The sequence below is a fragment of the Somniosus microcephalus genome, chromosome 10, assembly GCF_052327205.1.
Source record: "Somniosus microcephalus isolate GS21.2 chromosome 10, FLI_Smic_1.0, whole genome shotgun sequence".
In the NCBI taxonomy this organism is placed as follows: Eukaryota; Metazoa; Chordata; class Chondrichthyes; order Squaliformes; family Somniosidae; genus Somniosus; species Somniosus microcephalus.
This window is the reverse complement of record NC_140996.1, coordinates 138,651,950-138,667,855: the sequence shown is the minus strand read 5'-3', so window position 1 is coordinate 138,667,855 and position 15,906 is coordinate 138,651,950.

The following is a 15,906-nucleotide window of genomic DNA, read 5'->3' as shown; positions in this document are numbered from 1 at the left end:
AAGGAAGGTGGATTACAAAATAGGCGGTCATTTAAAGTGCCCAAAAGGAGAAATGTAGCAAAAGGAAGCATATTTTTGACATAAAGACTCAGCGTGCTTTTGATTTTGGAACAAATTAATAATGACCTAAATAGCAAAAAAAAATAATGACCTAAATAAACCTACATAACGACTGCATATCAGGACCAATCAATTCAAATTCAGGACAGCATAAACTATTTACCAGCATCCGCAGTATTTTGCTATTATTATAAACTATTTATATTTTGTGAAGAGTTGACGCTAAATAAAACAAAGTAAAATCATGTAGAAATATCCAAGTTGTTTCGCATATTTATGCGATATAATGACTGGGAGATGACTCATAAGTTAACTTATGCTCTGGTGACATAAGTTGATTTCTAATGGAAAAGTTACGTGTACACATAACTTCACCAGCAGATCACCTGTGGTGTTGCTCACAGTCGGCCAGAGGTTTTAATTTACACTTCTGCTTCGGTTCCGAAAATAATAAAAAAATCTAACACTTCATTAATACTCCTAATAATACTGCATCCACATTGATAGCGCAAGTTGATAGGTGAGTATTAATCTGTCCCCACAAAGTCTCCAGATGTACACCTCTGTCTCAATTGGCCCAATAGATCTGCTGCAAGCCTGGATGTGATACATTTGCACAGTTGAACAAAGGAAATCAGATAGTATTTTTCATAATCAGATAAAGTTGCCAATCAGTTGTACGACTTAAAATGCAGACAATGCCTGCTGCCCTGGGATCTCACCCGCTTGAGCATCAGCAGGCTCGACATGCAATCAGATTTAAGTGTTTCTAACACCTGAATGGAAAATGAAATGTTTCCTCCTTTATTCATCATTTTTATTGACCAATTTCAGAACAGAGCAAGCAGGTAAACATGTTTTCAATTAATCCATTACCAGCCTAAGAACTGTTTTGTCAAATGTCAGCATGGATAAGCTGGTGCTGCTCTTGCCTCTGAGTCAAAAGGTTGTGAGTACATCTTATCTACCAAACCTGCAAAATGGTGGGCAAGATATAGTCAATTTTATCTCTTACTTGTTTGAAGACCAGAGGGTATTTTTTCATCTTCACCGCCTGAACGGTAATCTGGCAGAGTGGATCGCCCATCCATTATAACACCTGCCCGATTTACAGTCATTTCAATGGAATGAAAATCAGGCGGTTTCTACGATGGGCGTGCGATTACCACCGTTGCATCAGATTACCACCCAGACAGTGAAGGTGAAAGTCTACCTCCAGGATACACAGCAAGATGGTAAGCAAGGTGTGCCAGGTAGCAATAGTTTAGCAGCAGAGGGAGTGCATGGCGGGGTAGCAATATTGGGAGGATGTGGACTTTGGCAGCATGAGGTGACGGTGCAGCAAATGTTTTCTTTCTTTACAGGCTACTCTAAAGAAGAAAAATTGTTGATGACACCAAAGTAGGGGATTTTGCAAACAGTGAGCAGGACTACAAAGAAAATGTAGAAAGACTAGTTTAGTGGAATGGACATGGAATGGGCAGATCGTTAGTGGGGACGTTTTAATGTGGATAACTGAGGTAAAACATTTTGAGAGGAAAAAACGTGATGAGAGTGTACACAATGGAAAGACACTGGAGAGTGTAGATAAATAAGAGACCTAGGTGATCAAATACATAGTGGGAAAAATTGGGTGGCGCCCATTTTGGGGTGCTAACGACGCCGGGGCGCTAATTTTAGTGCCCCAAAAAAATTAGTGCCCCTCGCCGTAAATTCAGTAGTAGCGGCCCAAGCAGGAGGTGTTGCACATATCGTCCGGCAATAGGTCAGGGGGCGCAAGGGAAGTTTGCGGCCAGTGTTAGCGCCACCGCGCCCGGGTGCAAGGGGATTTGCGCCCTGTTAGCGCCCCCCTGGGGGTGCTAATGGGAGGCACAAACCAACCAATTTTTCCCCCTGTAATTCCCTAAAAGTGTTGTTGTGTATGTACCTTTAAGAGAAGAACTGATTCTATACTGCAGTACCGGCAGTGACCACCCCTGTATATAAAGCCATAGCAGGCTTCTGTATGTCAGTCTTAAGTTACCCTCTGTTCAAACAAAAAGAGTACCCTCTGTTCAGTAAATACCTGTTATTATTGTTCTCCTGCAGTCGGTGTATTATTTATACTCGGACACTACATTGGCGATGAATAGGTTCGAACTCACCTGCAGTACTGCATCACCTCATGGGGATCTTTCCCTCTGATAAGAAGCTTTTGGAGGTCGAAGTCAGAACAACAGGCGTCGACCGCGGGCAACCGCCCAAGGATCCATCGGAGTTCGGAGAGTTGCAGGAGAGGCTGTGGAGAGCTGGGCTTGGCTCCCCAGTCAAGGTGTTCCAGCAAATCGTGCTGGTAGCAGGTAGTGCGCTGACCCTTCCGGACTGCAGCGGGCTCGAGCTCGATCGAGTGGCTCTGCAAAGGGGCCGTGCAGCGTCGTCGAGAGGAAAAGAGAGAGAGAGAGGGTAGAGCGCACAGGGCGCAGTCGGTGCTCAAGAACCGGGCAGCGTAGCGAAAATAAAACAAGGGAAGGAAAAGTGAGACGCGCCAAAGCCGCGGGTCGCCGCCATTACCCTGCAGAACGCTAGGAGCAGCGTGGAAGCAAGGGGAAGAAGGAAAAGCGTGGGAGGCGCCATTTTATTCCATTGGGGAAGAAGGAAAAGCGCGGGAGGCACCATTTTAATCCATTGGTGAAGAAGAAAAAGCACGGGAGGTGCCATTTTAAATCACCCAAGATGCCGAAAAGTGGCAGTACCACTGCTTTCGACAACGAGGTAGAAGACTGGACCACGTATGTGGAAAGAATTGAAGTGTACTGCAAGGCAAATGAGGTGGCTGATGGAAAGAAGGCATCTGTATTATTAAATTTGATGGGCGCGAGAACGTACGGCCTATTGCGGAATTTAATTACCCCAGCTAAACCAATGGAGAAAAGTTTTGAAGAGATTGTTAATACCTTACAGGAACACCTAAACCCTACACCGCTGCTGATAGCAGAAAGATTCAAGTTCCATAAAAGAAACCAGCACAAAGATGAGAGCAATGTTGACTATCTTACGGAACTACGCAAGTTATCGAAGCACTGCCAGTTCGGAGCAGGACTGGCAGACACCTTACGGGATAAGTTTGTCTACGGGCTCCAGAGTGAAGGAACCCAGAAACGACTACTTCGGAAAAGGACCTGACGCTAGAACAGGCTTTCAGCGTGGCAGTATCCTACGAAGCAGCAGCACGGGGAGCTGTGGAAATACAACAGAAACCACAAGAATACAGCGCTAACGAAATGGCGTATGGAGCAGAAAAGTGCTATCGCTGCGGCAGAACAACCCATGATCAGAAGGACTGCTGCTTTAAGGACAAAGTATGCAGGCAATGTGGGAAAATGGGACACATAGCAAGAGTCTGCAGGTCGGGAAAGAAAACCAACACTACAAGAACTACTAAGGAAAAGTACAAGAAAGTAAAGAAATTGACAGACAGTCGTTCGGAAGATCAGGAGAGTGATAAGGACTCCGGGAGCAGGAGACTAAGTTGTCTAAAATTACACAACGTGATCGCAAAGGAGGATCACCGAACCATTTGGGTCACCCTCATGATAGCAGGGTCCCCAGTAAAGATGGAATTGGACACAGGATCAGCGCTAACTGTCATGAATCGACGAGACTATGAGCGGTTATTCTCACACATACCCTTGAAGGACACGTCCATTGTATTGAAGACATACACGGGGCAAAAAGTCTACCCCAGAGGAAAAATAAGGGTGCCAGTTGAATACAATGGCAAGGAAACACAGAAACTGTATCTATATATACTACCAGATGGAGGACCACCATTATTGGGATGTGAATGGATCCGAAAAATACAATTGGATTGGCATTCCATTCAGGCGCTAACTGTGACTGATAAAAAGGATGATGACGTCACACCTGGACGACTGTCAAAGATTCTAACTGACGCGAAAGAGGTGTTCCAACAAGGACTTGGGACTGTAAAAGGAGTAACGGCAACGATAAAAATCGAAGATAACGCAAACCCAAAATTTTTTAAGGCCAGACTGGTACCTTACGCGATCCGCCCAGCCGTTGAAGCAGAGCTGGAGAGTCTGGAACGTTCAGATGTGCCGTCCAAGGTGGACTGGAGCGAGTGGGCCACACCCATTGTTCCTGCAATGAAGAAATCATTGAGCAGCGCGCCTGGGGAACCGAAGAAGGTTCGCATCTGTGGGGACTTCAAGGTAACTGTGAACCCAGTCCTGCACACAGTACAATATCCACTTCCACGGATAGAAGATATTTTTGCCTCACTATCTGGAGGGAAACGCTTTACAAAGATTGATCTGGCCCAAGCGTATCTACAAATGGAGGTGGAAGAAGCATCTAGGAAATACCTCACGATAAACACTCACAAAGGCCTTTACCAGTACAATTGACTGGTATTCGGGGTAGCATCAGCCCCGGCTATTTGGCAGAGGGCGATGGAACAAGTCCTGCAAGGGAGCCCGGGGACCCAGTGTTATTTGGACGACATCCTGGTTACGGGCGAAAATGACAATGAACACCTTGCCAACCTGGAGCAGGCGCTCACGAGATTACAGGAATATGGGCTATGAGCCAACCGCCCCAAATGCGAGTTCTTCAGGAGACAAATCTCGTATTGTGGCCACATGATTGATGAGGAAGGGTTGCATAAGTCGCCGGACAAGATTGAGGCTGCAGTCAAGGCTCCAGCACCAGAAAATGTGTTGCAACTGAGGTCGTTCCTCGGGTTGGTGAACTACTACCATAAGTTCTTGCCGAATTTATCTACAATTCTGCACCCACTGAACGCCCTACTGCAAACTGGAGTAAAATGGAAATGGAGTGATGCGTGTAAGCGTGCCTTTCAGAAATGTAAATGCCTAATCACTTCAAAAGAAGTATTAGCCCACTACAATCCAACACTACCGATTCGGTTAGCATGTGATGCGTCTCCCTATGGCATCAGAGCACTTCAGGGGGGCCATGAGGACCCGTTTCTGCACTGGAAGTCCTACCTGGCCTACACTGGCCTGCACGGCTGACCCTTTCTCCCACTTTCAGAATTTTCATTCTACCTGGTCCCCTCCCTCTGGCCTCTTACCCTCTCTAGATCTTTTCATTGCAAGCTGCTGCCGTCTCCATTTCTCTGCGCCCCTCACTCACTCCAACCTACCTCCCTCTGAACTTGCAGCACTCCATTCTCTCAGATACAACCCCGACATTGTCATTAAACCTGCTGACAAAGGTGGTGTTGTTGTTGTTTAGCGAACCGACCTCTACCTTGCGGAAGCTGAACGCCAACTCTCCGACACCTCCTCCTAACTCCACCTGGATCATGACCCCACTACCGAACATCAAGCCACTGTTTCCAAGACTGTCAGTGACCTCATCTCCTCTGGACATCATCCCCCCACGGCCGCCGACCTCATAGTTCCCCAACCCCGCACAGCCCGCTTCTACCTCCTTCCCAAGATCCACAAACAGGACTGCCCTGGTAGACACATCGTTTCAGCCTGTTCTTGCCCCACGGAACTTATCTCTTCCTATCTCAACTCTATTTTTTCTCCCCTTGTCCAGTCTTTTCCCACCTACATCTGCGACTCTTCCAATGCCCTCCACCACTTTAACAGTTTCCAGTTTCCCGACCCAACCGCCTCCTTTTCACTGTGGACATACAATCCCTCTACACCTCCATCCCCCACCAGGATGGCTGGAGGGCGCTCTGCTTCTTCCTTGAACAGAGGCCCAACCAGTCCCCATCCACCACCACCCTCCTCCGCTTGACTGAACTTGTTCTCACATTGAACAACTTCTCCTTTGACTCCACTCATTTCCTCCAAATCAAAGGTGTTGCTATGGATACCCGCATGGGTCCCGGCTATGCCTGCCTTTTTGTGGGATATGTGGAACACTCTTTGTTCCAGTCCTATTCGGGTCCCCTCCCTCACCTCTTTTTCCGATACATTGATGACTGTATCGGTGCCGTCTCCTGCTCTCGCCCTGAACTAGAAAATTTCATTCACTTTGCTTCCAATTTCCACCTTCACATGGTCCATCTCCGACTCTTCCCTTCCCTTCCTCAAATTCTCCGTCTCCATCTCTGGGGATAGGTTATTGACTAACATTCACTACAAGCTCACTGATTCCCACAGCTACCTGGACTACACTTTCTCCCACCCCGCCTCCTGTAAGGACTCTATTCCATTTTCCCAGTTTCTCCATCTTCGCAGCAGCTGCTCCGACGATGCCACCTTCCATACCAGTGCTTCCGACATGTCTTCCTTTTTCCTCAACCGAGGATTCCCCTCTACTGTGGTTGACATGGCCCTCGACCGTGTCCGTTCTATCTCTTGCACTTCAGCCCTCACCCCTGCCCCTCCCTCCCGGAACCACGATAGAGTTCTGAAATAAAGAGTAGATTGCCTTTCAAAAGCTAGGCTTTATTAACCTTAAAAAACCAACAAGTACATGTTGAGCACCCAGTCTCAACCACTGTAGAAAACTGAATTTAAGATGGCCACCACAGTTCACATGGAATCAACAAACCAATAAGTTTACAGCATATATCTCAAGGCAGGAAAACAGGCAACCAATTACAATGCTTCTTATAAAACAAGAATAATCACAGCACGGTGGCATAGTGGTTAGCACTGTTGCCTCACAGCGCCAGAGACCCAGGTTCGAATCCGGTCTCGGGCGACTGTCTGTGTGGAGTTTGCACATTCTCCCCGTGTTTGCGTGGGTTTTCTCCGGGTGCTCCGGTTTCCTCCCACAGTCCAAAGATGTGCGGGTTAGGTTGATTGGCTATGATAAATTGACCCTTAGTGTTAGGGGGATTAAATACATGGGGTTACAGGGATAGGGTGGGATATGTGTTGGTGTAGGGGTTACGGGGATTGGGTGGGATATGTGTCGGTGCAGGCTCGATGGGCCGAAATGGCCTCTATCTGCACTGTGGGGTTTCTGTGATTTCTGTGACCACATTCACCCCTCCTTTTAAAATATACTTCAACCTAGGTAGCCTTTACAGTTTACAATTAGTTATTTATGATGAGAGCAATACATGTATAATGCCTTCAACAATTTTAAAATTTTACTATTAACTTATTAATTATTTTAAAAGTCCATTTTTAATCGGTCGACCGGATATCTTGTTCGTGTCGACCTTCTTAGCCTTGATGGAGTTCCTTGCCCTCCCACACCAGGAGACACAGAAATATCTTCTGCAGGGAGGCTATCAATATCCCGATTATCAACGGTTTCCGGATTGGAAGTCCCATTAGAAGGTAGACTGGGAGGGTCATGAACATCCATCGGGGGCAGACTAAGAGAATTGTAAGTGTCTGCAATAGGATTGGAAATGTTCGTAGTATCTGTGACGACATCAACATTATCTGAATTATGGCTATTGTTAATGTCCTCAGGAGAGGGCTGGCCACCACAAGGAGCTAAGTCTTTAACTGAAACCGTACTTTCTTTCCCATCTTGGAATCGAATGTGAGCATATTGGGAATTTGCCTCCAATAGCTCCACCTCCTCCACTAAAGGATCATACTTTGACAGTCTAACATGGCGTCGGAGCAGCACAGGTCCCTGCATAGTAAGCCATGAAGGTACCGAATATCCCATAGTGGATCTCCGCGGATAGTTGAAGAGCCTTTCATGGGGGGTCACATTAGTAGCCGTTGAAAGCAATGATCTAATGGAATGCAGGGCATCAGGCAGTACCATTTCCCACTGTGTATTCTTAAGGTTCCGGGATGTCAAAGCCAACATAACTGCCTTCCAGATCACCCCATTGTATCGTTCGCACTGTCCATTACCCTGGGGATTATACGGGGTAGTTCTGCTAGTAGAAATTCCCCGACTCTGGAGGTATTCCTTCAACTGGGAAGACATAAAAGAACCCCCTGATCCGAATGGATATACGCAGGCATCCCAAAGATGACAAAAAGTTGAGTCAGACATTTAATAACTGTAGCAGCTGATACATCTGCACAAGGAAAAGCAAAAGGGAACCTTGAAAACTCATCCACAACAGTAAATATATATCGGTTCTGAGTCGTTGAAGGAAGAGGCCCCTTAAAATCAACGCTCAGGCATTCAAAGGGAGAAGTAGCCTTTATAAGATGAGCTCGTTGAGGCTTAAAGAAATTCGGTTTACACCGGGCGCAGACAGAGCATGATGAAGTCATCTGCTTGACGTCTTCAACTGAAAAGGGCAAATTCTTACTGCGTACGAAGTGTATCATCCTCGTAACACCAGGATGGCACAAAGCATTATGAAGATTAATAAGCGTATCTCCGTGAAGCACAGAACAATAAGCCCTCGACAGCGCATCAGCGGCAACATTATCCTTCCCCGGACGATAGACTATATCGAAATGATAGCATGCCAACTCGATCCTCCACCTCATTATTTTATCATTCTTAATCTTTCCGAAATGTTTGACATCAAACATGAAGGACACAGATTTTTGGTCAGTTACTAACGTAAAATGTCGCCCAGATAAATAATGTCTCCATTTACGCAGTGCTTCTACTATTGTGTACGCCTCTTTCTCTATTGATGAATGTCTCTGCTCACTATTGCTCAGAGTACGTGAGAAAAAGGCCACAGGTCTTCCATTTTGGTTCAGGGTAGCCCCAATTGCAAAATCGGAAGCGTCCGTCTCAATCACAAAGGGAACCTGCTCATCAATAGAATGCACAACTGCTCCAAGGATATCATTTTTAAGATTATCAAAACACATCCTGGCCTTCCATGATAGAGGATATGTCGTAACCCGAATAAGGGGCCGGATCTTCTGCGAGAAGTTTGCAATCCAATTAGAATAATAAGAAAACAGTCCAACAACTCGTTGCAAGGCCTTAGAATTAGTAGGGCAAGGTAACTCAATCAGTGGTCGCAGCCGTTCTGGATCTGGTTTAATCTTGTTTCCCGAGATAATATACCCCAGTAAATTTACCTCAGTGGTCGAAAAGATACACTTCTCTTTATTGAAAGTTAAGCCAACTTTTTCCGCAACTTGAAGGAATCTTTCTAGATTAAAATTGTGCTCCACTCTTGATTTGCCACACACCGTGATGTCATCTAAATATGAGAAGGTGTCAGAGAGAGAGTTATCACTTATAAAAGCATCCATTGCCCGTTGAAAACAGGCGACACCGTTAGCAACACCGAATGGTACTCGGCAAAACTGGTACAGCTTTCCGCCAGCTTCAAAGGCCGTATATGGTTTGTCCCTCTTAGCGATAGGAATCTGATGATAAGCACTCTTTAGGTCAATAGTGCTAAAAACCTTATATTGAGATACTTTATTGATAAGCTCATCAATCTTAGGCAGGGGGTACGCATCTAATTGAGGATACCTGTTAATAGTTTGAGAGTAGTCTATCACCATTCGCTTCTTATGTCTCTCATTAGTGGTGACAACTACCTGTGCCCGCCAGGGCAAAAAACTAGGTTCAATGATTCCTTCCGATAAAAGACGTTGAACTTCAGAATTAATAAATTCTTTATCCTGACTGCTATACCTTCTTGACTTGGTAGCAATTGGCTTACAGTCCGGCATCAAATTGGAAAAAAGTGATAATGGAGAAATGAATAAAGAAGTTAATCCACAAATAGACAAAGGTGGCTTGGTTCCTCCGAAAGAAAGACTGAGGGACTCATGTAATTGAAGCACATCATGACCAATCAAAATGTCCACACAGAGATTAGGCAGAACGGATAGGCGTATATCAGTATACGTATTACCTAGGAGAATTAATTTCACAAGGCAACAACCAGCTACTTGTGAGGTGAGAGTCGGCTGAGCCATACACACCTGATAGGAAACAGGCGAAATTTTCAAACGCTTCTCCCTCACAAACTGAAGACTTATAAAGCTCTCAGTACTGCCCGTATCTATAAGGGCCTTCACTTCTAACCCATTAACTTGGGCCATAACTATAGCTTTGTTTAGGCCATGGGAAAAGGCGGCAGAAACTGATGCAATAAACGCCCTATCTAAAGGCTGAATGGTCGCAGAGGAGGCAACCGATTTGCAAACACGTGCATAATGACCTCCCTTGCCGCATTTACTACACACAGCCTCCCAGGCAGGGCACTTCAGACGGGGGTGCCGGGCGTTCCCGCAAAAATAACACTTCTGAATCCTAGAGGCAACAGCTGCCGAAGTAGAAACTGTTTCGGAATCTGGTAAACCACTCCTATTAAATCCACGTAACTCCCTTTCATCCAGAACTGCCGAAACCACGGTCGCAGGCCGATCAAAAAGAGCATAAGAATCCGAACTTCTCTGAGCCAAATCCAATGTAGAGGCTTGCTCAAAAGCACTCTTAAGATCCAAAGTCTTATTTTCTAATAACCGCTGACGAATTGATCTAGACAGTAATCCATTAATAAATGCATCCCGTACCGACTCTTCCTTATGTTCTTCTGCAGACACGGCCTTATAATTACAGTTAGCACCAAGGCACCGGAGTGCTTGTAAATAAGCATCCAAGGATTCTCCCGCCTGCTGCCTACAGGCAGATAAAAGGTGACGTGCAAATACCTCATTTTTGGGTTTAACAAAAAAAATTTCCAACGTAGCAATAGCCAATTCATAAGTTTCACAGTCCAAAATATACTTATACACATTCGGAGCAATGTAGTTGATTAGTATATCCAACTTATTCAGAGATTGCTGATCCAACACACCCAAAAAGTTTTTAAATGTACGATACCAATGTTTCCATTGATCATCCACTCCTGCAGAATTAGGGTCAGCATTAAATCGTTCCGGTCGAAGATATCGTTCCATTATAGCAAAAGGTTAATAAATTGAAATAAAGAGTAGATTGCCTTTCAAAAGCTAGGCTTTATTAACCTTAAAAAACCAGCAAGTACATGTTGAGCACCCAGTCTCAACCACTGTAGAAAACTGAATTTAAGATGGCCACCACAGGTCACATGGAATCAACTAACCAATAAGTTTACAGCATATATCTCAAGGCAGGAAAACAGGCAACCAATTACAATGCTTCTTATAAAACAAGAATAATCACCACAAGTTCCCCTTGTCCTCGCCTTTCACCCCACCAGCCTCCACATTCAACGGATCATCCTCTGCCATTTCCGCCACCTCCAGCGTAATCCCAACACCAAACGCATCTTCCCCTCACCTCCCGTTTCCGCATTCCATAGGGATCGCTCACTCTGCGACACCCTAGTCCATTCCTCTACCACCCCCAGCACTCCTTCCCCTTCGCCTGGCATCTTCCCGTGCAAGCGCAGGAGATGAAACATGTTGTGTATGTACCTTTAAGGGAATAACTGGTCTCAGACTGCAGTACCGGCAGTGACCACCCCTGTATAAAAGGCCCTAGCAGGCTTCTGTAGTTTCAGTTTCCAGGTTGTCTCCATTAAGTAAAGACTTGTTATAATCAACTCCTGCAGTCCGTGTCTCAATTATAGACGGACATAATACTGGCGACGAGTAAGAAACGAACTTACCTGCACCTCGGCAGCACCTCAGACGACGTTATTGAAGGTCGAAGCCAGAAGAAAGAAAAAAAAATAATAATCCAAAGAAACTCGAGAAATGGGCGTCAACCGTGGGCAATGCCCTTCAAATCATCGAATTGAAAAGTGCAGGAGAGACTGTCGAGAGCCAGGCTTGGTCTCCAGTCTGTGGTTTCCCAGCTAATCGGCTGGTGGCAGGTAGTGCACTGATCCTTCCTGGGCTGCGGCGGGCTAGAGCTCGATCGGGTGGCTCTGCAACGGGGCCGGGCAGCGAGTCGGGAAGCAAAGAGAGAGAGAGAGGGTGGAGCACACAGGGCGCGGCCGGTGCTTCGCAGCCGGGCAGCGTTCGGACATAAGAAGAGGGAGGGAAGTGTCCCAGAGGGTCCGCTCCACGACGGGAACGGTTCTTCAATTAACGGAGCAAATATTGAAGTGCGATAGAAAAATAAAAATACCGCGGAGAGCGCCGTTGGCAGCAGCGATCGGGGAGGCACGAAGACCATAGGGCATCACCATTACAGGATAGTAAAATAAATATAATCACCAGCAACAGCGTTGGCAGCAGCGGCAGCAGCGGGAAAGCGCGAGAGGCGCCAACTTAACTCGGCGGGGAAGAAGGAAAAGCGCGGGAGGCACCATTTTGATCCATCGGGGCGCCATCTTAGATTTTCAAGATGCCAAAGACTGGCGATATCACTGCCTTCGATAATGCAATAGAAGACTGGACCACGTATGTGGAAAGAGTCGAGGTATATTGCGAGGCAAACGAAATAGCCGATGAGAAAAAGGCATCGGTATTGCTAAATTTAATGGGCGCAAGAACGTACGGCCTATTGCGGGACCTGATTACTCCAGCCAAACCGAAGGCGAAGAGTTTTAACGAAATTGTTGCTATCCTACAGGAACACCTAAATCCTACACCGCTGCTGATAGCAGAAAGATTTAAATTCCACAGGAGAAATCAGCATAAAAATGAGAGCAATGCTGATTACCTTACGGAACTACGCAAGCTATCAAAGCACTGCCAGTTCGGAGCAGGACTGGCAGATACCTTACGGGACAAATTTGTCTGTGGACTCCTGAGTGAAGGAACCAAGAAGAGGTAACTCTCAGAGAAAGAGCTGACGCTAGATAAGGCTTTCAGCGTGGCAGTATCGTACGAAGCAGCAGCAAGGGGAGCTGCGGAAATACAACAAAACCCACAGGAATACGGCACCCACGAAATGACACGGGGATTTGCAAAATGTTATCGCTGCAGCAGAACAAACCATGTCCAGAAGGACTGCTGGTCCAAGGACAAAATATGCAGGCAATGTGGAAAGATGGGACACATTGCACGAGTTTGCAGGTCTGGGAAGAAGACCAACGACAACAAAAAGGCTACTAAGGAACCGTACAAGAAAGTACAAAAGATGACGGACAGTAGTTCCGAAGACCAGATGAGCGATAGTGAATCCGGGAACAAGAGACTAAGCTGTCTCAAACTTCACAATATAATCGCAAAAGAGGATCACCAAACCATTTGGGTCACCCTCACGATAGCAGGGTCCCAAGTCAAAATGGAATTGGTTACAGGATCAGCTCTAACCGTCATGAATCGACGAGACTACGAGCGGCTATTCTCACACATACCCTTGAGAGAGACATCCATTGTCTTGAGGACGTATATGGGGCAAAAAGTATACCCCAGAGGAAAAATAAGGGTGCTTGTTGAATACAACGGCAAGAAAATACGGAAATTGTACCTCTACATTCTGCAAGATGGTGGACCACCGTTATTGGGACGTGAATGGATCAGAAAGATAAGTTTAGACTGGCACTCCATTCATGCAATGACGGTGGCTGGTAAAAAGGATGCCGACGTCACTCCTGGACGATTGTCAACAATCTTAGATGGCACCAAAGAGGTATTTCAACAAGAACTGGGCACTCTTAAAGGCGTAACCGCCTCGATAAAAATAGAGGAGAATGCAATTCCCAAGTTTTTCAAAGCAAGACCGGTACCATATGCAATTTGCCCAGCCGTCAAGGCAGAGCTGGAGAATCTGGAGAAGGCAGGCATGTTATCTAAGGTAGACTGGAGCGAGTGGGCGACACCCATCGTTCCTGTCATGAAGAAAACGTTAAACAATAAGTCTGAGGAGCCAAGGAAGGTTCGCATCTGTGGGGACTTCAAGGTGACGGTGAACCCAGTCCTTCATACAGTACAATATCCTCTTCCAAGGATAGAAGATATCTTCGCCTCACTATCTGGAGGGAAGCGTTTTACAAAAATTGACCTAGCACAAGCATATTTGCAGATGGAGGTTGAAGAATCCTCTAGGAAGTATCTCACGATAAACACTCGCAAAGGTCTTTACCAGTATAATCGACTGGTATTCGGAGTAGCATCAGCTCCGGCGATATGGCAAAGAGCGATGGAACAAGTCCTGCAAGGGATTCCGGGGACTCAGTGATACTTGGACGACATCCTAGTGACAGGTGAAGATGACAGTGAACACCTTGCCAACCTAGAGCAGATGCTCACTAGACTACGTGAACATGGGCTACGAGCCAATCGCCCTAAGTGCGAGTTTTTTAAGAAACAGATATCGTATTGTGGCCACGTGATTGATGAAGAGGGGTTGCATAAGTCCCCTGACAAAATTGAAGCGGTAGTTAAGGCTCCAGCGCCTGAAAATGTGTCGCAACTGAGGTCATTCCTCGGATTGGTGAATTACTACCATAAGCTTTTGCCGAATTTGTACACAATTCTGCATCCACTGAACGCTCTACTACGAACGGGAGTAGCATGGAAATGGAGCGATGAATGTAAGCGGGCCTTTCAGAAGAGTAAGTACCTAATCACTTCAAGAGAAGTATTGGCTCACTACAACCCATCACTACCGATAAGACTGGCGTGTGATGCGTCTCCCTACGGTGTTGGGGCGGTACTGTCACATAAATTCCTTGATGGTTCAGAGAGGCCGATAGCTTTTGCGTCACGCTCGCTAACTTCAGCCGAGCGTAACTACGCCCAGATTGACAGAGAGGCCCTCAGCCTGGTGTGGGGGGTGAAGAAGTTCAATCACTACCTGCACGGTCAGAAATTTACTCTACTAACTGATCATCAACCTCTCGTCTCCATTTTCAACCCTCAGAAGGGCGTACCGATAATGATGGCACAACGGCTACAGAGGTGGTCCCTTTTCCTAGGGGCACACCAATATGACATCGAGTACAAAGGAACTAAACAGCATGGGAATGCTGATGGATTGTCGTGCCTACCGTTGCCGACGGTGGAAGAAGAACTGGCAGTGGATCCAGTGGAGTTATTCCACTCGACTATAGTCGAATGTCTCCCTATGACGAATGCAAACATAGAAAAGGAAACACGAAATGACCCAACACTCTCCTGGGTCTACGATTTAATGGTGAAGGGATGGCCAGCACATGGCGAACCACTGCTGCCAGCATTCTCGCCGAGAAGAGAACAGCTGTCAGTGTGCAGAGGAACCTTGATGTGTGGATCCAGAGTAGTAATTCCACCCAAATTGAAGGATAGAGTGCTCAATGAGCTTCATGAGGGTCATCTGGGTGGGGTAAAAATGAAGAACTTAGCCAGAGCATTTTTGTGGTGGCCGGGAATCGATAGAGAAATCGAAGAGATGACCAAGAGCTGTACAGGATGCCAGAAGGTCCAAAACGCCCCACCACAAGCCCCTCTACATCCATGGGAGTGGCCCTCATCTCCATGGCAAAGGGTGCACATTGATTTTGCTGGTCCCTTCATGGACTCGATGTTTTTAATTGCGGTGGATGCACATTCAAAGTGGCCAGAGGTAATAAAAATGTCCTCAACCACCACAGAAAAAACTATCACAGTCTTACGAACCATATTCGCCAGGAATGGGCTGCCTGAACAGATTTGCTCTGACAATGGACCACAGTTTGTGTCTGAAGAGTTCCGGAGGTTCTTAAAGAACAATGGTGTTAAGCATTACACATCCGCCCCATATCATCCAGCCACTAATGGATTGGCCAAGAGGTTTGTTCAAACATTCAAGAAGTCTATCAAGGCAATGTGTAATGAAGATTTACCCCTACAACACAAGCTGGATAACTTCTTGTTTGCCTACCGGAATGCGACACATGCGGTTACCAACCAAACTCCAGCCATGATGTTCTTCAATTGAAGACTACGATGCCGCTTGGATTTGGTTAAGCCAAACATCAGAAGAGATGTGGAGAACAGGCAGTTTCAGAATATGAATGAAAGGCCGACCAGGAGTTTTAAGATAGGTCAACCAGTTTTGGCCCGGGACTACCGCACAGAGAAATGGCAGCCAGGAACGATCTGT